The 23,817-nt window shown below is 36.1% G+C and overlaps 1 protein-coding gene across 1 annotated transcript in view; it reads right to left on the reverse strand.

Moving 5' to 3' along the window:
* LOC145239746 (uncharacterized) overlaps positions 1–12,589 on the reverse strand; it is a 177,319-nt gene extending 164,730 nt beyond the window's left edge. The window contains exon 1 of the mRNA XM_080103145.1: positions 12,448–12,589. The gene's annotated coding sequence lies outside the window, so the exon portion shown is untranslated. The remainder of the gene's footprint in view (positions 1–12,447) is intronic.
* Between the last annotated feature and the right edge of the window lie 11,228 nt (positions 12,590–23,817).

Here is a 23,817-nt window from a genome sequence, read left to right on the forward strand (position 1 = left end):
TGAATAATATAACAGAAGGAAAGAATGCGAAAGACAAAGAGAAGTAAAAAAAGAGGAAAGAAAAGAGGAGAAAGAATATGGAAAGCGAGAAATGACATAAAAAGGAAAAAGAGAAGAAAAAGAAAAAGAGAAGAAAAAGAAATTAGACAATAGAGACAGCAATAAATGAAAAGAAGAAAAAAAACAGAAGAATAAAATAATGTTAAAAGGAAGAATTAAATAAAACAAAGACAACAACAGCAATAATAATTCTGATTTCGTTTATGAACGTCTCTCTGGAAAGGGATGGGATTCATTTCCAGAGGATTTCCCTTAATCCCGGCTTCAAACCAGGATCTTCAAAGATCAAGGATTTTCTTAAGAATATTGATGATACCTACAATTGCAGAGGTCTGAAGGCCGCCTAAAACATCGGGGATTTGTAGTTTTTTTCAGTTTTCCTTCCAGACGACTTGATACTACTACTACTACTACTACTACTACTACTACTACTACTACTATTACTAATAATAATAATAATAATAATAATAATATACTCTGTGGATAAAGAGATGGGACGATAAACCATATAATAAGTGAATGCAGCAAACTGGCCCAAAAGCAATACAAGAACAGACACGACAAAGTGGGAAGGGTAGTACACTGGGAATTATGCAAACAACTGCATCTCGAACGCACAGATAAGTGGTACAAACACAAGCCGGCAACAGAACTTGAAAACGAGAATCACAAAGTCCTATGAGACATGGACATACAAACTCATAAACCCATCCAAGCAAGAAGACCAGATGTCGTAATAATTAACAAGAGAGGAAAATCTGTCAAATCGTAGACTTTTATGTTCCAGCTGACCACAGGGTGAATATCAAAGAATAGCAGAAACGAAGCAAATGCACAGAGCAAGCCAGAGACCTGAAAGGGATATGGAAGATGAAGAAAATCAAAATAATACCTATAATAGTAGGAGCACTAGGAACAATCCGGATAAACTTTGATAAAAGAATGGGAGAAATTGGAATCAAAGGAATGACTGGAAAAATACAACGAACAACAATCATGAAAACAGTTGAAATATTAAGAAAAACTCTTGAATGTGGAAAGTAACACACAGGAGCAATAAGTGAGGGCAAGACAAAATGCTGCAAAGGCCAAACATGAAACATTACATGGAACCAAGAAAACTTAAACCGCAAATCTATAAGTACTCGAACCCAACCCTACCCCCATTGCCACATAATCGCCCCCCCCCCAAAAAAAAGAGTGAAACCAAATAAACAAGTAGAGTCAAGGAGAAAGGAAAGACCGATGAACTGACTAGATCTCAGCCGAATAAGTGCGATGAGAACTAGACCCTTGGGGAGGCTTATTGCCACTCAAATCCCAGCAAAGACCAATAGCTGCTTCGAACGAGAAATCAATGGCAAGCAGCTGTTGCGATAATGCAAATTTATTTGCAAATGGTATTGAAAGAGGAGGAAAGGACTGGAAACCTGGGGAGATTTGTTGTCACCCAGTCTCCAGTGAACATAACAGGCTGTTTTCAGGGAAAGATCTCTGAAAACCTGTGTGAAAGCTCTTTGTGTGCCAATAATAATAATAATAATAATAATAATAATAATAATAATAATAATAATAATAATAATCTGCTTATTCCTTCCTTAATTAACTCGAAGGTTACGTTTTGAAAAAGGCCAAATGCAATTTTTGAAGAGTAAACTGCTTCCAAACGGCCAAATTCGCAAAATTTTGCTTTAAAAAGGCTAATCTGGCAACCCCGGACAAAAATATGAAAGTTATATCCGTTTGATGTAACCTCGTTTAAGTAGTAAAAACACTCCCGAAAAACTTGTTAAAAAGAATGAAACAATCTGGAATTAGAGGAAAGGCTGAGACGATCCAACGGATAGAAATAATGAAAACATGAAACCCTAAGGAAAACCCTAGAATGCAGAAACCAACCGACATGAACTGTGAACAACAACTATTTGCTGCTGCAATAAGAATAAAACAAAAACAGAAAAGAACATTGTCACAAAGAATCAAGAAAACCGAAACTGCAAAATACTATGCCTACTTCTCCAAAAATAAACAGGAAAAGAAAAATGGTGGTGTCTTCATCGGATGGCGACAAAAGAATTGTGAAGGTTCCGGGAGGACCGAGGAGAGAGCGCACAAACCAGACTTTCACTGGAAGAATGCGGAAAAGAACTGAGACCTTGGAGAGGCTTTGATGAAGGATTATCAATGGTCGATGCCAGCGAGAAATCAATGGTAAGCGGCTGTCAAGATAACGTGAAGTCACTTATGCTGGTTATCAAGAGACGTGCAGAGCACTGAAAATCTGGGGAGACTTGTCAATCAGACTTCAGGAAACACGGCAGCTTATTGCCAGTGAGAAGTCACGTGATATGGTATGTGTGAGAACTCCTGTGAATGAGTGAGTGAATAATAATAATAATAATAATAATAATAATAATAAGAAGAAGAAGAAGAAGAAGAAGAAGAAAGAAGAGCAATAACAAAACAAAGAAGAAGAAGAAGAAGAAGAAGAAGAAATGGTTGGAAAATGAACAAGGATTAGAATGAGAAAAGCCAAAAACGAAAAGAAAGACAGCAATATTGATAGGGAGAATGGGAAAAAGAAAGAAGGAAAAAGAAGATGAAAAAATAAGAAAAAGAAAGAAGAATATAGGAGAAAACGACAGAGAAAGAAACAAGAAAGGAAATGGTGTAAAGAAAAAAAAGATAAAGGCCATTATGATTTAATCGTTAAGGCACTGGAAGATTCAAAACTGAAAGAAAACGTTGTATCTGCATCAGAACAAACATCTTTTTCTTCTTCTTGTCTATCAGACTCTCATATCTGTCTGTCTGTCAGTATGGCGATTTCCAACCGAGTTTATCTAACGAAGACCGATTCAAAAAAAGTGCATTTGTTTTGATACGAACTGTGCCAGAGAGTCTGAACGACGAAGCCTATCTAAACAGCTTAATCGGTTTCCTCTCTCTTTTGACCTCTTTCTTCCTTTTTGATCTCTCTTATCCCCTGCCGTTCAAGCTGTCTGAACCGTTTCTGTTTTGTCCGTGTGTGTGTGTATATATATATATATATATATATATATATATATATATATATATGCGTCACTTCCTCTGTTTTACGGACGAGGCACCGCTTATCTAGGTCAAAAAGCTACTAGAGGATAACGGTCAATTTGTCTGTCAAGTTGACAGCGAAACATCGAGGACAGTTGTAACGATGTTTGTAATTGGTTAGAAATTGATTATTTAAGACGATAGCTCGACAAAAAAAATGGTTTACATTGGACTTGAAAACGGTGATGTTATACTCAACCGGGAAGCAGCCCCTTGGTACCGTGTTTCACAGACGGACAATTCTAAAAAAGAAACTTTGCTTATCGAATACGCTTATGAAAGTGATTGACATTGGTTTTAGTAAATGAGTGCATTCTTTAGAATGTTTTGCGGCGGGGAGGACATTAGATTAAAGCTCAGCCGAGTGCCTGCCTTGAAAATAATGATAGAGCAGTTAAACATTTGCAACGTTTTCCAATGATTAAGAGGATGTAGATTAAAATTGAACGCATCACCCACTTTTGTAACGTTCTCCTCTGCCGACTGAATCCATAAAGAAATATAGATTAGTAAAATGATTCAGGATGGCATTAAAAAAAATTACAAGGAAATGAAAGAAATGAAGGGATAAAGAAAGAAAAAATATATATTATTTTATTCAATGTAGGTAAATAAAATTACCATGAGTCGTTACAATAAATCTATTGTTTTAGTCTGAAGAGACATCGTAAGACGACCATATACCTTTGTTCTTACTCGATGCCAGTCGTTTCATTTATTGGAGAGACTTATGATCATTTTGTTTACTTAAAATGAATAAACTAATATGTCGCTCTATTTATTAAGCACTAAAACAATCTCGTTGAAATTCAAGGTTGTTTTTTTTTTTACTTTTTGATATTTCTAACCTGGAACATATATATATATATATATATATATATATATATATATATATATATATATATATATATATATATATATAGATTGCCTTTGAGACTTTACACGACCGGTCGCCACAGTCAATTTTTGGGGGCGACTAAAAGTCGTAAATCACTTGCCCTCCGATCGATAAAATTTCTTTTAATAAAGATACGGGAAAAACTCATTTATTTTACGACACTCAAATATGCGGTGACCTAGAATGACCTATGTCTCATCATTTGTGAATTCTTTCATCTCTAGCTGTGAGACCGTTGGAATATCGTATTGAAAAAAGAGTGGTCACGCTAAAGGTCAACAAGAGGTCAAATTTACACATTCGGAGTGTAGTCAAAATGTCGCCTTCATTTAGCTCTCTGATTTTTAAATTCATTTGTAAAAAAATTCTTCGACGCTACACCTACATACACTTCATACTTACAAAAGAGGAAAAAACGCATCGTTCCGTCAAGCACGCACCGAAAATTAAATTATACAACAAGTAAGTAATCAGTTTTCGCTTCAGTTTTGTTTCTTCGTAAACAAACATTATTTATTCCAGGGATGATAGAAATGTATCAGGATATAAACAAATCTGGACATGAATTATAAAAATGTAAACACATAAAAATATCAAGACGGCTGATTATTAGTAACATGTTATACATGATATAATATTTCGTCTTGCCTTGTAAAAAATAAAGATATAGAATAAATGTATAAAAAACCTTTATCGTTTCATTAACAAAGCTATTTAATTACTAGGTTATTCTATATAAATTTCGCTGAAAGGTTCAATGCTATATGATGCTAAATGTCCATTTTTATTATGATCTCGCTTCGAGTTTTGTTCAGTAATTATTGTAAGTAACTATTTCTGATTCTTTTGAGCTGCTGGGATGATTGTGTGTTTCGGAATATTTTTCAATTAGAGACTTCATATTGAAATGTTATAATGAAAAAATGAATCTAATATTTGTTTTGCATTTTAAAATATATTTATTTCAAGGGTGTGATTTTACATTGTTTTCCTTGTATATAAAGTTAAATATATTCGTTTTCTAACGGTACCAATAAACACAGTCTTGAATTATTTATATTTCAATTGTCATTTTGATACTACGTATCAGCATCCAAAGAAATGATTCTTATTTCTATGGGACAATAATATGAATGATGCTATATAAAGAAACTGGTGTTGTATTTTAACGTTTTGTTGAATATTTACTGAAATATTTGTAGCAATAAAATAGTTGATTTACAAGAGTTAAACAAATATTTTCTTGTTAGATTATACACACGGTAATTTCTTAAATTGTTGTAAAATTATTTACTATTATTGACTGAAACAAAGACATAAAGTCGGACGAGTAAAAATATTTTGGGGCGAGTAAATTTTCCCTCGCACTCGACCGGCGGTCGAGTGATTTTTTTTTCAAATCTCAAAGGCTATATATATATATATATATATATATATATATATATATATATATATATACATATGTGTGTGTGTGTGTGTGTGTGTGTGTGTGTGTGTGTGTGTGTGTGTATTTATACATATACAGATAGATAGAGAGATCTATAAGAACATTTTAAAAACACACACATATATATATATATATATATATATATATATGTATGCACGTATATATACTGTACTTTGGGGTAATTGCGCCAACTAAAAAAAGTGCTCTTTATATGTGTGGTCGCCAAAAGTGCACTTTTAGCTAGTTGGCGCAATTACCCCCGGACTTGGTGCAATTACCCAAAGTGTATATATATACATATATATATATATATATATATATATATATATATATATATATATATATATATATATATGATTGTTGAGCTGGATTAAATCCGACGATATGAAATAAAATGGAGGTGGAAGGACCTAGATACTCAACGTTTCGCCCGATTTATGCGGGCTTCTTCAAGTAATTGTCAATCCCTCTTGAAGAAGCCCGCATAAATCGGGCGAAACGTTGAGTATCCAGGTCCTTCCACCTCCATTTTATTTCATATATATATATATATATATATATATATATATATATATATATATATATATATATATATATATATATATATATATATATATCAGGGGCGGAGATGGGACTAGTGCCACTCGTGCCCGGCACGACTAATAACTCGGTCAATGTTATTCAAAATGGATTAAAAATCATCGATTAATTTTTAGCAAACATACTTAGTCTGATCTCAATTAAATTACGTATTTATTCAAGTTTCGATAACTAAGTAGCCAAGAGTTCATGTTGACTACGTCTTGTTATATAGCTTTGTTGCTTTTATAACTTAAAACAACATCGGGATCAACCGCTTCGAGGATCACCTTTAGGCTATTTTCTTTGAAGTGTCTCAGTTGTATATGTTCCAAGTCTATACAGCTTGCCAATGTAGAGTTCTTGGCATGGTGTGCAGATTGGCACGTCTTTCCTTTTAAGTAGATACGAGCGCGTGGCATAAGTGTGTCTTTTTAATTTTTACAAAGGAGTCACCATTTATCAAGGCCCAGAGTTCACTTGAGGATGAAGATTATTTAGTGTACAATAATCAATGGGATAATATCGTAGTAACCGTGGAAATGGAATAATAGTGGAAAGTTGGTAAATTATATTACTTAAGGGGACGGTTCATAAAGAATTTGTTTACATTGGACTTGAAGGTGTCCAAATTGTAATCAGCTGGAAAACAGGCAAACGGGAGAGAGTTCCACAGGCGTACAGTTCTAAGAAAGAAGCTTTGTTCATGAAATCTACGTTTTGGTTTAGGTACAAATAAAGAGTGGGGAAAATTATTGACATTGGTTTCAGTTAGACCAATGTTTTTTGTGAAAGTTTGGCGGGGGGGAACTATAGATCGGAGCTCAGACGAGCACTTGCAATGGAAATAACAATAAAGTAGAGACAGGCTCGCAACGTCTCTTCTGTGGGAAAGAGGTTGCAGGAAATGGAAAAGAGCATCCCCCACGAAGCAACGAAGTCTATTTTGAACTCTGTCAAGGCAGGATAAGTCTTTCTAACAGCTCCTGCCCAGGTGTGGCAACAGTACTCCATCCTTGGACGTACCTGGTTCTTATATAGGTAGAGAATTGCATCAGCAGTGAGATATCTACTGGATCGATTGAAGGATTCCCCCATTTTTCCAGCGATCTTAACAACAGATTTGATGTACGTGTTCCATTTCAGATCAGGAGTAAAGGTCAAGCTCAGAAGCTTGTCAAAATATGGACCCCCCCAAGACTAGAGCCATTCATTTCAATTGATGCCAGATGGGGGTCAGAGCGTTGATTATGTAAATGTAGAAGCTTGGTTTTAGATGCATTAAAAGTAACCAGCCGCCTATTTTCCCGTTTTACCACGTGCTCAAGATCAGAGGAGAGAGAATCAGAGAGAACTTGATCATTTACGACCTTTGATGTGTGGCCATAGATGGTAGTGTCGTCAGCATACATGTCTACGAATGATCTAAATGTGTGTGTTTTGGAAGAGAGTTGGGTCCAGGATGGCCCCTAAGGGACTCCAGCATTAGTACTGTGAGTTTCCGATTTTTGCTTATCAACAACTACTTTTATGAACCTATAAGAGAGAAATGATTTAATAATTGAGAATACATTTCCAGCTATACCGTAACTGGAAATCTTGTTAAGTAGGCTGTAATGCAAAGAAAGCAAGCCTCCATCAAGAGATTCACCAACCCTATGAGATATAACCGTAAACACATCTGCTGTATATCTAGCAGAACGGAAACCATATTGCATGTCACTAAGAAGATTATTTCTGCTGAGGTGGTTGACTACTTCTTTATTTAACACAGAGTCCAGCAACTTACTCATGACGCACAGGAGACTTATTGGTCTGTACTGAGAGGAAGATAACCGATCACCAGAATTCTTAAATACAAGGGATACTGATGAAGTTTTCCAGGATGTTGGGAAGCAATTCTCCTTAAGAAAACACTTAAAAAGCTTTGTAATTATAGGAGCTAGTTCCGGTTGAAGCTGTTTCAACACTATAATTGGAATGCCGTCAGGGTTAATTGCTTTACTGGAATAAAGGTTCTTAATTAGCTTGGCAACATCACGCACATATATTTTTATGTCGCATAGCGTGTTTTCTAATACAGGGGGTAATACAGGTGGTTGATGGCAAAGGGTTGTGCTTTGTCTGATGCTAACGAGATGATGGTTCGGATAGCACACATGCTTCTGTCCAGAACCCTGTTTGCTATTTGCCAAAAATGGTAGGAACCAAGACACTACTCAGCTACTTTGAACTTAACGGACTGAGCATACAACTCTCTTCCATTTTTTATTACTCTTTTACAGTAGTTATTAGCAGTCGTGAAAGCGGCTTTAGTCTCAGTACATCTATTACATTGGAAGTAATGGAAAAAGTGATTTCTGTGCGCAATGGCAGCAGCACATTCTAGAGAGAACCACACGTGGATGTTAGGTCTGTGCGGGAATTTTTTGGAGGGTATGAAGCGGTCTATACCTACAATTAACCATTCAGTCATATCGAGCACACATTCTTTTGAAACATGGAATGCAGAGGTAGATCAGATATAAATGTACGGAAGCTATCCCAGCCAACTATAGAGTATCGATATACTGTACGATGAAGAAGCACGTCTGAGGACATATTACGTTTCGTTTTTATCTTAACTGATACAACCGAGTGGTCAGAAGATCCCAGTGGAGACAGAACGGACAGGGTAAGTTGTTAGAAAAAGGTCTAGAAGACTTGCATACTGATCGTCAGCATCGGGCACACGTGTGGGTTCATGAACATTCTAAGTGAGGTCATAAGCAATGGAGATATCGTGAAAGAACCTCCTCTCATTATCTGTCTTGTTTGAGTGGGTCAATCATTCCACATTGTGAACATTAAAGTCTCCACAAATGTGAATGTTAGCCGAAGGATGAGCAGACAGGATATGGTCAATTTTCTCAGATATGCTCTTAAAGATAGTATCTCCGCTGTTGTAGGGGCGATAGAGGGCAAATATAAACGCAGTGGTGTAAGCAACTGAAACCCGGAAGCACATTAAGGGTAAATTAGGGTCTTCTCTGGAGATGTCCCTACCACACGGAAAGCTATCTTTAATGTAGGCACATATTCCATGCCCATGGGGTCAGATTTGGATGTAAAGTTAGAGTATCCTTTAATTACGAACTCATCTAGGGAAATGGTCGGTCCAATGCCAGTTTCGCTTGGGAATAATAGTCTGGTTTAGTCTCTGTAATTGGGTTTCAACCTCTGGAATGTTGGAACGTAGACCCCTGATATTGGAGATGGGGACATGGTAGTCGAGGTCTATGTTGAGAGATGGAGTTCTGCATTTATTCGTGTATTTTTTCTAGAGATTTTCATGATGAAATTTTGAAATTTGTGGAACAGGTCGACAGACTTGTTTAGAGCAGGGTAGAGAGGGAAAGGAAGAGAGAAAAAGAAACGAAGAAATATATTTTTCCAGCACATGATAAGGTAAATATAATATGTCATCGAGAAGCCCCACCAGAAGCTACTGCATGACCCAGAATCCATTCACCAAATGGCAATACAGAAGCCCTAGTACTTTGCACCTGCTGATAGGACAGCTCCCTTAGTGGTTAATCCAAGGTTCGGGTCTCTGACTATCAGGCGGATAACGTCAGCCCAGATAAACCGTTTACTTCCAGCATTCTTACTAGTGACATGGTCACAAAGATAGACATAGAAACAGAAAGTTTCCGACGTCTCAGGCTACTGCTCATGCAATACTGCCGACCTATTCGACTTATTCGGAATCTAGTCATTACCACTTCTCTTCTTAACTTTCTTTCATATTTATTTCTTATTCCAACTGTTGGTGTTATTTGGAAAATATATTAATAACTAGTTGTACCAACTCGGAGCTGTCCAGGATTCATGCTCAATAATAACTCTAGCAATACATGGGAGATAAATCATATTTTAAGCTGCAAAGATGTATCTTTCTTACGTTATTAATTGAGTTATTATTTTAAATTGTCGCCATTGTAAAAAATTTCCTAGCCGGATTTTTTTTCAAAATAAACTGAAGCCCAAAATATTTAGCCATTGCTAAAAAGTCATGCTAGAATGAAAATAAAGACAAAGTGATTAGACGAAATTAAATATCGATGTGTTAGATTCGATGCTGTGATCCGGCACAATAAATCTGTGTTAGATTCGATCAGAAATTCAATGAGACTATAGCCAAACTCTGTCAACAAGAGCGATGAAGCAGTTATGACAGAAACTGAACATAAGTGAGAGGGAGAAGATAACGAAATACAAATGTTCGACGTGAAACGGAACTGGAATCTTAGGAAAATCGTCAACATTTTCATAGATATAGGAGCAACTGAACACAAGAAAAAGAATTTCAAAAACTGTCTAGCAAATATAGTAGGTGAACCAAGTGCAAGATAGATACAAACAATTGCACAATCGGTTGGGATGCTTGAGATAGCGAATTATAAGATGACTATTTGGGAATGGGAGAACAAAATGATAAGAAAACTGGGGGAACCCCCTTCCCCCTCCCCCGGGTAAACTTGTATTATTTGGATATTTCGGACTACTGCTTTCATCTTGAGTGTCATTTAAACAACGTTTCGGTCGATGTAACCTCCGACCTTCTTCAGGTTATCTTATCGAAGTTAGGAATCTGGACGGAATTTCGAACTGAATCCTTTATTTACTTCACAAGGGTAGCATGCTCTCGCCCCGTCAGCCATAACTGGATAGAGGTCCTAAGTAATTCGCAATTGTATTTTTCGGTCGCCTGCACTGAGAATTGAACCTTCAACCTTCAAGAGAATATCAGTTTCAAAATTGATTTTATAACTATTCTAACCACTGTGCCATCGGTCCTTGAACCGAGAAACGTAAAAGGGGTAAAGTTATGCAATCAGATTATCATGAAAAGGGGTCAATCCTAGCGAAATACCAAAAGTTATTTTTGTAAAATATACCCCGATTAAAGTAATAATGATGATGATGATGATGATGATGATGATGATGATGATAATAATAATAATAATAATAATAATAATAATGCAATCGGGGGAATATTTTTCTTTGAATGTATTACATAATTTATTCTTTACTTATCTGCAATATTTTGAAATTTCTTGTGTTTATTTATTATTATTATTATTATTATTTGGATTATTTGGATTCTTCTTACTGATGTTCACTACTTGGATGCTATTTCGACATCGTTTCGGTTGATATATTTACTGACCTTGTTTTTAGGTGCATAATCATTTCCAAGAGTAGTCTTCTGAAGTTTTAAAGTTCAATCCTCAGTATGGGCTAATACTAAGTATGCAATTAAAAATTGCTTCAGATTTTACGGTGACGGTGACCAAGTGGTTAATGACACGGTCTGAAGACCTGGGTACGCCGAGTTCGAATCCAATTTGACTAACATAAACACTGTGTTTGTTTCACAAGTACTTCAATTGAATATGCTCCAACGAACTTGCTGCACTAGTGCTTCTCGACGTGAATACACCCGACTAACCTGACAATCTGCTAAATACCGCCCTTTCACCGTGCAGATGCTAGAAGACTTTCTATTCTAATAGCTTCTTTCTTCGAACTACTAACCTTTGGAATTCCATCTCTGCTTCATGTTTCCATGACTGTACCGACATGCAGAAATTTAAATGTAATGCAAACAAACATCTCGCTGTACAACTCCCCACTTAGGATGCCCCCCAAAATCTGGCCCTATAGTTCGGATTCTTTATGTCACAGTGACAATGTGTCTTGTTTGTAGTGAGTTAAAGTTTAAAAAGACCACAAAAGGAAAAAAAAAACTATAATATAGTTAAGTGGTCCACTACTGAACTTCTACAACTCTGGAACTATGGCGCAACGAATAAAAGTGCTAAGTACAATCATTTCAAAACGTGGGTTAACGGTTCAATCCTCAGTACAGGCAATACTAAGAATATAATTGAGAATTTATTCAGACTTCTACGGTGACGGTGATGAAGTGATTGACGACACTGTCTGAAAACCTGTGTGTGCCGCGTTCGAATCCGGTTCGTCTCACAGAAACATTTTCATCAAGAGCCCACACTGACCCCCTGAAGAGAAGATAAATACCCAAGATTTCTACTAGCTGACAGAACAAGAAAAATATATCGCTGTGGATTAAATAAAGCATTTTGTTAAAAATTTCTGTATAGATTCCTGAGTTCGACAAAACGAACCTTTAGAAGGTCGGAGGTTACGTCGACCGAACTATTATAAGAATCACATGCAAGATGGTGGATGAAAATGGTGTTTTGTGTGATTCAACTTTTTTGGGGGGGGGGGTCTTCTGTTTAACATCGGATAGAGAGGAGAATGGGTAGGTGCACTACTAATAATAAATAATCCAAACACTCACATGCTACTGTTATGATGAATTTCTTCTTTTGAAACGCGTTGGTTGTTTTGTGGTAAGTAAAACAAAAGTTGTTTTTTTTCTGTCACCAACGACGTTTTATGTGCATCTTAGGTGCCATTACGTGTAGTGCTGGTTGGCTTACGTTGGGTTAACGACGGAAGATGTCTTATTTTATTTGTGTTTAAAAGCGGTTTTTATTGCTCTTTAGTCGGCGTAGTTTATTTTATTTTTAACCTTAATGAAAATGACATTAACATGCAGACACCTGCTATTTTGTTTGTTCTGTCATAAAGAAACAATGTCTCACTAAACAAAACTACATTCATTGATTTATCTATACATTTTCAAGTGTTAATACGGAACAGTCACATTGACGTACCAGCCCCCGTTAGGTAACCCCAGTTAAGCATTATTTAACCTGTTCAGCACTAAAATGGGTGACCATTTGAGAATACTGGGTGGTGTATGTGCTTTCCACTTACCTCGGCATTTTTTTTTTTACAGTTAGTTCGGATTCTCCTTGTCACTGGAACAACAAAAAGAAATAAACAGTAGATTCTCTACAGTGCAATGTTTTGTGGACTCAGTAACTACGGGTAGGCATGTGAAGCGTTTTCCCGGTGCGCCGCGATGTCCCAAACTAGAGCAGCCAATCAATTGATTTGATTGAAACATGCGCGATTTGACCAATTTCGATGACAATAAAAATATGGGAATATGAAACATTCGCTGATGACCATTTAATCGCGGACAACGTCGGCTGTCCCTGCTAGTGTATATATATATATATATATATATATATATATATATATATATATATATATATATATATATATAGAGAGAGAGAGAGAGAGAGAGAGAGAGAGAGAGAGAGAGAGAGGGAGAGAGAGGGATATAAAAAACAAAACAAAAGCTAAATGGAGGCTATCTAGAACATATGCTGTAGGACGGAGAAAAAAAAAGCCAAATACCCTAGTGTTTTGATGTGATGTTTTGAATATAATAAACTAGTTATGACCAAAGGTTCATTTCATTTGGACAAAACACTAAGAACCGGGGCCTAATTAGAGTTGGGGGCCCGTTCTTTTTTTTTTTTTTTTTTTTTTTTTTTGGTCACCCTGTATATAATGTAACAAGGACTTTATCAAGAGTGAAATTGAAAATGTGGCAAAATATGAGAAGATATACCACATTTCCAACTATATACTTGATAAAGCCCCCATAACAGTTAGGCTAAACGTTGATGGATTATTCACTTTCAGATTTTGCCTTTTTTCTATTCATCTCGTGCTGTCGGATTTATTTATGCTTTATTTGTCACACACACAGACACACACACACACACACACACATATATAAGCATTGAAGGAGAGAAGTTGTTAGAGATTGTGTAAACCTTTTCTTGACGTGTCATTCATCATCAATCCTGGATGATTAAATGGTCATATAAAACTCTCTGGTTACACACACACACACACACACACACACACACACACACACACACACACACGCACACACGCACACACACACACACACACACATATACGCACACAAACTTTTGTATCATTCCTTGGCGTTTTTTTGTCAGTTTGGCTAAGATCCAAACATAAATAATAAATAATAAATAAATAATAAATAATAAATCTATATATCTATAAAAGTGAAAGTGTCTGCCTGTCTGTGTGTGTACATTTCCCTACGCAATAACTCTGCCAATTTTAAGTCTACAGACTCGAAATTGGGTACTGAGATTTGGGAAAATCGATGTGATCGGTTTTCGGCCAGAAATTTGGCGATTAAGAGGTCAAAGTTCAACGATTTGACCTTTGAGAACTCTACCAAACACCTCCGACAATTTTCGGTCTAAACATATGAAATTTTAGATATAGGTTCCTTGGACATGGATCTGACTTAATAACTTTATTTGAGCCCAAAATAATAAATTTTAAGGGGTCATAATAGGGGTCAAATTAAAAAAAACTGACCACTTTTTTTTTGCTCAACATACATCTCCAAATACCCGGGCAACGCCGGGCACCCATGCTAGTAAAAACTAAATTAAAAGAATCTAATAGGGAATCTTAAGTAGAACAATCTTTCGAGAGAATGTAATTTTGTGACGATTTAAGATTGTAACTAGAATTATGATAGACATATATAAGGTACAGTAACAAGAGTGACCATAGTCTCCCCCTCCCACCACTTTTGAATGGCCTAATTTATTTTTGTATTTTTTCAGAAATAAATAAGTTTTTCAAAATGTAGTATCTGTTCTCCTTAACAAAAATTCAAAATACGGACAGATAAACAGAAAATTCTGCTTATATTATAAGTGCCTTATTGATACGTACAATATATTGAATGTCGAGTATTCCGCGATATGTTATTTTTCTTTTATATTTGGTGTGACATAAGTAGAATTTGAAGAATATACGAACCATGGAAAGTTGGAAGTTACGGAAGATTGATGCGTAAGGTCATATTGGAGGTCTATAACGAATGGAGGGAAAATGAGCAGCTTAAGAAGATGTAGTTTTGACTTGGATCCGCTGCTGCTCACCCGAATCAAGATAGTAAAAGCAAATATGGCAGGGTCGTGATCAGAGACAGACGTGTGACAGGATATTTCCATTAAAGGTAATTGCATTGCCAGCCAATTCCCGGTACACTTTTTGATATTATGAACTCTAGAAAAGCCTTTCCATCCCACCTACCACAAAGGTCATGAATTAAGAAAACGCGTTGTTTCTAACAACGAATACAGAAAATCTCCGCATCTACTATATAAAAGGCACATGTATGTATGTATGTATGTATGTATGTATGTATGTATGTATGTATGTATGTATGCATAAAATATAATATAATTGACTCTAACGACTTGCACTGTGGTTCTTGAGCGATAAAATAGTAATAGCATTGAAATGAAAATCATTCAAAATCAGAGGCGCTCGACTGAACATTTGGTTAGGATGGAGGAGAAAAGACTTCCTGAACAACTGTTTTATGGCGAGATAGATGGAGGTAAAAGACCACAACGTAAACCAAGGAAAAGATATAAGGATTCTCTGAAAACAACTTGAAAATATTGGAAATGGATGTATATAACTGGGAAGCCCAAGCGAAAGATCGATCACTGTTGAGAAAAACCACCAGAGAAAGTTGTAAGATTTTTGAAGAGCAGCTTGTAGATCTTGCTGTCTTAAAACGTGTTTTAAGAAAGCAGGGCGATAATATAATGTCAGAGAAATTACAACAGGAACTGAAGTGCATTGTATGTGGCAGATACTTTTTGCCAAAATCTCGTTTCGTTAATCATCTGAAATAACACAATCAAAGACAGGAACAACAGTCTTATGAGGAGGCTTTTACAGCACAAATGGCAACGCTAAGTTGTCATATGCGTGGCCTAATCTGCAAATCTAAAAGTGGCCTGACACGACATACGAGGATTCACAATATTATCATGCGATCACCTTTATAAGAAGGAAAGTTTTTTGACACATTTGTGAACATTCATGTACGATTAAAGCTGGATTAAAGTCATGCACACGGACGCGATAACACTTAAGGAAGAGATGGCAAACCTCTGTCAAGAAATAGCAATCATCGTATATGTATGTATGTATGTATGTATGTATGTATGTATGTGTACGGCATAATCACGTTGACACACCGGTTCTCGTCAGATCACCGGTTAAACAACGTTTAGCCTAGCTAGTACCAGATGGGTGACCATTTGGGAATTCTAGGCGTTGTATGTGCTTTCTGCTTTTTTACATAGGCATAACCACTTATCAAGGCCCAAAAACCACTCGAGGATAAGGGTTAAGAGAGTACAATAGTCAATTGGACAATATAGTAATCGTTAATAATGAAAATTCGGTAAATTTGTTAACTTAAGTGGAACGGCTCATCAAGAACTTGTTTATGTTGGACTTGAAGACAATCAGATTGTAGTTAGTTGGAAAGCAGGAAAACGGAAGACAGTTCCACAGGCGTGCAGTTCTAAGAAACAAGCTTTGTTCATGGAATCTACGTTTAGGTTTAGGCACAGATAAAGAGTGGGGGGGGAATTATTGATAGTGTTTTCAGCTAGACGGGCGTTTCTTATGAAAGTTTGGCGAGGAGGGGATCATATGAAAATAACGATAAAGCAGAGACAAACTCGCAACATCTCTTCTGTGAGATAAAGGTTGCAGGGAAGAGAAAAGGACATCTACGAGGCTACGAAGTCTATTTTGAACTCTATCAAGGCAGGACAAGTCCTTTCTAGCAGCTCCTGCCCAGATGTGGCAACAGTACTCTTTCCTTGGACGTACCTGGCTCTTATATAGATAGAAAATTGAACCAGCAGTAAGATATCTACTGGATCGATTGAAGGATCTCACCATTTTTCCAGCGGCCTTGGCAACAGAGTTGATATACATGTTCCATTTCAGATCAGGAGTAAAGGTCAAACCTAGAAGCTTGTCAAACCATGAGTCCCTCCCCCCAAGACGAGAGCCATCCATTTCAATTGATGCCAGATGGGGATCAGAAGGTTGATGATATAAAGATAGAAGCTTAGTTTTAGATGCATTAAAAATAACCAGCCGCCTATTTTCCCATTTAACCACGTGCTCAAGATCAGAGGAGAAGAATCGGAGAGAACTTGGTCGTTTACGGTCTTAGATGTGCTACCATAGATGGTAGTGTCATCAGCATAAATGTCTATGAATGATGTAAGGATGTGATTTGGAAGATCATTAATTTAGATCAGGAAAAGAGTTGAGCCCAGGATGGACCCCTGAGGGACTCCAGCATTAATATTGTGAGCTTCTGATCTTTGCCCATCAACTACGAACCTATCAGAGAGAAATTAATTAATAATCGAGAAGACATTTCTAGTTATACCATAGCTGGAGATCTTGCCAAGTAAACCTTTATGCAATACCCTATCAAAAGCCTTTGATATGTCAAGAGCAATTGCCCTAGAACGTTTGCTTCCATCGAGAGATTCGCTAATCCTATGAGATATAACTGCAAGCACATCTGCTGTAGATCTAGCAGAACGGAAACCATATTGTGTGTCACTAAGAAGGTTATTTTTGCTGAGATGGTTGATTACCTCTCTATTTAATACAGATTCCAGCAACTTACTCATGATGCACAGGAGACTTATTCGCCTGTACTGAGAGGGGGATGAGAGATCACCGGAATTCTTAAATACAGGGCATACTGATGAGATTTTCCAGGGTGATGGGAAGCAATTCTCCTTTAGACAACATTTAAACAGTTTTGTAAGTAAGTGCGCTAGTTCTGGTTGAAGTTTTTTGAGTACTATAACTGGAATACCGTCAGGGCCTGTTGCGTTACTAGAATCAAGGTTTTTGATTAGCTTGGCAACATCACGTACAGATATTTGTATATCACATAGCGTGTTTTCTGATACAGGAGGAAATATTGGGGGTTGGCTGCCTTGGTCGCAAAGAGTAGAATTAGCTGCAAAGTTCTTGGCAAAGAGTTTGGCTTTGCTTATCTGGGCATTTGTTTCCAGTCGTCCTTAACAGATACTTGTCACTGGTATTCAACAATGTCGACTCAGTAGAGGTTTGATTGGAGATTGCACACCTCTTGCCACAAAAATTCACGTGCAGGCACCCTTACAGTGGGTATCCATAGTCTGTCAAGACTGAAGGAAGCCATTATGTATGTATGTATGTATGTTCATTCGCCCTTTCATTCGACCTTCAAAGGGCGAATGAACTCTTTTTCTGGGTCAACGGCCAACTAGCACCGTGTATATTTGTGTGTGTATATGTGTATTGGGGTGGAGAGGGCTCCCGTAAGCCGTGGTGAAGGCAACCATTCTAGGAGAAGCAAATCTCTGATTTAAAAAACCATAAAGCGGAAGACCAGTACCCGCATTAAGCTGGTCTGCAGTTTAATTTGTTGCTGGCTATCTTGCTCTTGCTTGTTGCTGGATCTCAACATTTTGAACCGAGAGAGAGACTTAGCTGTCGTACAAAGCTAAGACTCTGTAACATCATATTTGTATAGATACTCCCTCAGGCATTTGGGCTCATGGATTTTAAATGTCTGAGGGAGTGGCACTCGTCTGACAAGACGCTGCAATCATCATCATGTATGTATGTATGTATGTATGTATGTTCAGCTAAAAATTAAAAACGACAAAACAAATATTCAGAAAGTTAATAATTTCCCCATTATCATTGTCCCGGATGAATAATATTTGAATTTTAGAAAAAGTATTCATTCTTTGATGATGATTTTGGCGATGATTTTGGCAGCCATTTTTTTTTTTTAACTTGGCCATGTACTAACTAAAGCAATGTATGCCTGATTTTTTAGTCAGGAGTTAAGTCCTTTACACTTCACTCTTTAATGAATCTATATTTACGAAGAGTTGTCTGTTTATACGTATGTGTGCATCTCCAGAGAGAGGAATGAGCTAGGTGGAGGAGAAACAGGGTCTGTGTAAGGGAGGGAAAGCAGATGGTGGGGATCGAGAGATAGAAGTTTTAATAGAAATGTTTCATTTTTGCCCCAGGCAACGCCGGATAGACGAGCTGGTCTATTATAACAAAACTGTTGCGTGTATTGTTTCTAGATTGTATAACGGGGATAACTTGAGTGGAAAATAAGTAAATGTTGATAAACTAACGGAGGTCAGAAGAAACGGCTTAAACTTGATTTCGTTGCCCTCAGACAAGCTTACTCCTTGTCCAGCTGGATTATTCGATGGCAGTTTAATATACACTAAAGCTGTAGATACGAGATTTACATTATCATAGGTGATGACTGATTGGCATGAAAACGGAGATAGAAAACAAGTAAATGTTTAGAAAATGCCGAAGACCACACCCACGTCTATCAATAAAGCTTAACCTATCGCTTAATCGTTTGTAGCGTTTGGGATAACAGATATGTGCCTACTATATATATATATATATATATATATATATATATATATATATATATATATATATGTGTGTGTGTGTGTGTGTGTGTGTGTGTGTGTGTGTTTAAAAAATGTAAATGGAAAAAAACCCTAAAAACATTAAGAAATAATTTAAAAAAAACGAGAGATGTATCAGTTTTTATTTAATCAATGAACGTCTTCAGAAAACCAGTAATCCAAACGAAATCAGTAACTCTCTCTTTTGATGGTTTCTGTCTGTGTTAAAGTTTTCTTTTTTTTTTCATTTTAATCTTTTTCATACATTTTGTCTCCATGCCATTTCATTTTATGATATATTGCGTGTCTTATTCCATATATATATATATATATGATAGTCAACGAATGTTTCACACTCCCATATTTTTTATTGTAATCGAAATTAGTCAATTTGCGTATTTCTCAATCAAATCTAGTTGGGGATTTATTGCGGTGCACCGCGAGGAAGATTCACATGCTTTCCCGCAGTTAGTTAGTTCACAATACATTGTAGTCTACATTGCACTGTAGAAAACCCAGTGTTGATTTTATGAAATTATTTTTCATATGTATAATTGTTTAAATTAAAAAATTTAAATGCAAAAGTCAAGTATCGTGCTACAGTTATGCTCTAAACCGAATCATTAATTTCGAACCCCTGTCATATCAAATAGCCTTCCGTTAATTTTATCTGACCTTTTTGCTTGAATTTAAATTTGACTTTTTGATTTTAAATTTAAATTCAACTTACTGTTGATTTTATATGTCGGACCTTTCGGCTTGTCTGGAAATAAAACTTCTCAAATGCATTTGTAATGTTATGCTGTGCAAGATGTTAATTTTAATCAAAATCGCCTGTTCCTTTTTTCCTCGGATTCTGTCGATTATCGATTATTAATACTTATCGAAAACATTCCAGTAAAAAGTCTATTTAAGAACACTGCCAGACAATATTGTACCTTCGTGTAAAATTTCATAAAAATCGACCCGGGCGTTTTCGAGTCTATAAGGAACGAACTTACACACAGTCATACACAAAGGAAACATTCCTTATATATATATATATATATATATATATATATATATATATATATATATATATATATATATATATATATATATAGTGATGATCATATTTATTGGCACGGTAAAATAAAAGTTAAATTTTGTCTAATAAATTCTAAAAAAGGGATTAAATTAAAGAAAATAACAAAGTATATTATGTATTTTTAACTGGCCTTTCTGGTGCAGCAATCGGATTTTAGAAAAAATAAATAACAAAGGAACAACAAACATAATTGCAAAAAACCCTTGTTCAAAATTATTGGCACGATTTATTTAATAATCAATTGTATAGCCTTTGGCCTTGATTACCTTCCTCAGTCGCTTTTCATAGTTTACAACCAAGTTGTTGCACTCTTCAGTAGTAATTTTAGCCCACTCTTCCTGACAATAATCCTCCAATTGAATAAGATTCTTAGGCTTCCTTTGCATTACCCTCAATTTTAATTTTCTCCATAAATTTTCAATTGGATTAAGGTCTGGGCTTTGTGATGGCCACTCCAAAACATTAATATGATTGTCCTCAAGCCATTTCTTAGTCAGTTTAGCCGAATGCTTTGGGTCATTATCTTGCATGAACCACCAACGACGACCAAGTGAGAGCTCTTTAGCAGAGTCTTTCAGGTTTTCATCCAATATTTTAACATAATCTTCCTTTTTTATGCTACCTTTGACCTTAACAAGTCGCCCTGGTCCAGAGGCAGCAAAGGATCCCCAAAACATCAAACTGCCTCCACCGTGCTTCACTGTGGGTATGGTGTTCTTAGGCAGGAAAGCTTCGCCAGATTTTCTGTAAATATAAGACACTTTATTATGGCCAAATAACTCTATTTTCGTTTCGTCAGTCCATAGAACACGTTTCTAGAATGCAACATCTTTATCAATATGACGTTTTGCAAAGGCTAGCCTTGCTTACAGGTGCATAGGCTTCAATAAGGGAGTCTTTCTCGGACGACATGCTTTTAAACCAGCTCTCTTCAAAACTCTACCAACTGTATGTCGAAATACATTCACTCCAGAGGTGCTCTGTTCATCAACAATCTCCCCAACAGAGATCCTTGGGTTTTGTTTTACTTGTCGAACAATTTTCCGTTCATCTCTTGGGGAAAGAATCCTTTTTCTCCCTCTACCCTCTAAACTCATAACGTGGCCTTGCGATTTGAACTTGTTTATTATGGCTCTAACAGTGGATTTGGGAAGGTTTAGCTTCTTTGAAATCTTATCATAGCCCTCCCCATTGGTATGGCATGCTACAACAAGCTTCCTGACGTCTTCGCTGTGTTCCTTAGTTTTAACCATGGCGATTGAAAATTATAATTTAGTCACTTATAATAGTTTAAATAAATCGCTATCTAAAAATTATCTGAAAAACATTATTCACTGAATTAGCGTTAAACAAGCATAATATGGCTATAAAAAAGTTCAGAAAGCACGTAAACCGGAAATTGATTGATATTATACTGATACTAAAAGAAAAACAAAGCCGTGCCAATAATTTTGAACAAGGGTTTTTTGCAATTATGTTTGTTGTTCCTTTGTTATTTATTTTTTCTAAAATCCGATTGCTGCATCGGAAAGGCCAGTTAAAAATACATAATATACTTTGTTATTTTCTTTAATTTAATCCCTTTTTTAGAATTTATTAGACAAAATTTAACTTTTATTTTACCGTGCCAATAAATATGATCATCACTGTATATATATATATATATATATATATATATATATATATATATATATATATATATATATATATATATATATATATATATATATATATATATATATATATCTGTGTCTGTGTGTGCGTGTGTGTGTATAAATGTATCTTGTATAAATATATCTATATGCGTATATTGGGAACGATTAGTAAAGCAATACTTTCTAGAATTAACAACCAAATAAAAAAGAGTTATATATAAACTAAAAGTCTAATCATCCACATCAATTATAACACATATTCCAAGTTCTATCTGACATAGTTGACAAATATCTCTAGCAACGAATATGTACTTAAGAAGTCAAGTAACGTCTAAAATACATCTCCAAAAATAGTGGATATGATAATATCGAGATTGAATACAAACTACAGGATCCTATAACTATAATAAAAATAAAAACAGAAGTATAATCTGGTTTAAACCCCCCCTTATAAGCAGATGATAAATATAAATTTGGTAAGAAATTCTTAAATCTTATTGAAATACATCTTTCTATAACAAACCATCGCACGGAGTTTTAAATTATTTTAAATATATTGTTTTAGTAGATAAAAATAACTTAAAACTATACAATTGCCGCGAGAACTTAGAAATGACAATTAAAGCAAATAATAACGAAATACTAAATACAAATGGTAAAGAAAAAATACAAAACGAACACATGCATAAAAACTGATTAATATAGCAACAATAAAAATAACACTGAGAAGAACAACAGTATAATCACTAGAAACAGTAATAATTCAAACTATATCTATCAACTATCCGAAATAGAAATACCGTGATACATGATAAAAGAAAAAAATGTAACTTGCACTTTGACTACTATAAACTAACTTTCTAATTAAAAGCATTGTTTAGCAAGCCACAATATTTGTCAGAAAAATCTGAATCGAAAAACGATTACGTAAGTATAACTTCCCTGGATTTTAAAGGTATTATTTTTGTTGTCTATAGTTATCTGATGATGACGAGTCGGCTGATGGTTAAATAGTGCAATCATGGACTCACAGGTACGGTCACAGATTGAGCATGTGAAGGAGGTTCCAGGTGGAGCAGGGATGGCCTAGCGAGCATGCCTCTTTGCACGCCTCGCTGCATGGTCCTGTATTTCCTTCTCAATACAGTTTACTTCCTGTGAACAGAAAGAGCCTTAGAGATCCCAGCAGGAAGCAGGTTCCTCTAGTGAAGATCCTCTAGTGGGATCTCTTGATATGGTCTTTGAAACGCTCTCTCTGCCCACCGGCACTCCGTCGGCCTTGGAGTAATTGATCATAGAGGATTCTACGCAGTGGTTTGTGGCTGGGCATTCGAATGATGTGCCCCAGCCACCTCAGTTCGCATTGGATCATAATGGACTCCATACTGCAGCTGCTTGCCCTCTCCAGTACCCCTGTGTGCGGCACTCTGTTACTCCATGTGATGACAAGGATCTTCAGGACGCACCTTATATGGAAGGTCACCAAACTTCTCATATGGCGGCTATAGGTCGTCCAAGTCTCACATCCATACAGCAGTGCGATGATGCATACTGCTCTGTAGACTAGCATAATGTCTAACACCTGCTCATTGGATGACGAGATCCAGAACAGCGCCAAGCAAGCATCAGCATCCTTTGGTCGACTAAGGAAAGCATATCCATGAGCT

This window comes from Euprymna scolopes, chromosome 19 (genome assembly GCF_053919585.1).
Source record: "Euprymna scolopes isolate OS-2025 chromosome 19, ASM5391958v1, whole genome shotgun sequence".
Taxonomy (NCBI): Eukaryota; Metazoa; Mollusca; class Cephalopoda; order Sepiida; family Sepiolidae; genus Euprymna; species Euprymna scolopes.